This window comes from Haliaeetus leucocephalus, unplaced genomic scaffold, assembly GCF_000737465.1.
Source record: "Haliaeetus leucocephalus isolate CR32 unplaced genomic scaffold, Haliaeetus_leucocephalus-4.0 Scaffold450, whole genome shotgun sequence".
Taxonomy (NCBI): domain Eukaryota; kingdom Metazoa; phylum Chordata; class Aves; order Accipitriformes; family Accipitridae; genus Haliaeetus; species Haliaeetus leucocephalus.
In genome coordinates, this window is record NW_010972886.1 from 15,257,730 (window position 1) to 15,258,235 (window position 506).

Here is a 506-nt window from a genome sequence, read left to right on the forward strand (position 1 = left end):
ACCAGGGGCCTTGGGAGGCCGGAGCCCCGCGCCGACCCCCTTCCCTCCCGCCCCCCTCAGCGGGAGGAGGGAAGCGCGCCCCGTCCGCTGCGCGCCCGGCGGCAGGCGGTCGGTCGGTCTTGCTCCTGGGCCGAGGGGAAGGCGCGGAGCCGTGCGCCGAGGGGAGCGCCCGCCCGGGGGCCGCAGGCTGCTGCTGGGCGCCTAGTGCAGTCAGGCCGGGGCACGCTTGCTAGGGGGTAGTGCGGGGGGGAGAGGAGTGGCGCTGGTAATACATACCCGATAGGGAGGGGGGTGCGCTCGGCCTTCCCCCGCTTCGGGTTTGGGTTGGGTTTTTTTTGGTGTTTTTTTTTTTTAGGGGGGAGCGTTATTTTTGGTGGTGTTTATTTTCAATTTTTTTGGCGTGTGGTTAGAAACTTGGCTCACCCACCCCTACTTTTTGAAGGAAGAGGCTGTAAGAAACACCTAGGTAAGTGAGTGCTCAGGCTGCGGGGAGGAGTGTGTGTGTG

General features: G+C 64.4%; 1 protein-coding gene across 5 annotated transcripts in view; it reads left to right on the forward strand.

Annotated features, from left to right (window-relative positions):
- XPO1 (exportin 1) overlaps window positions 1–506 on the forward strand; it is a 40,518-nt gene that overhangs the window by 433 nt on the left and 39,579 nt on the right. For 2 of the 5 annotated variants that reach the window (XM_010574827.1, XM_010574829.1), the window contains exon 2: window positions 411–466. The gene's annotated coding sequence lies outside the window, so the exon portion shown is untranslated. Of the gene's footprint in view, window positions 1–360; window positions 467–506 lie in introns of those variants that run through there. The other 3 variants (XM_010574828.1, XM_010574830.1, XM_010574826.1) reach the window with 2 other exon arrangements.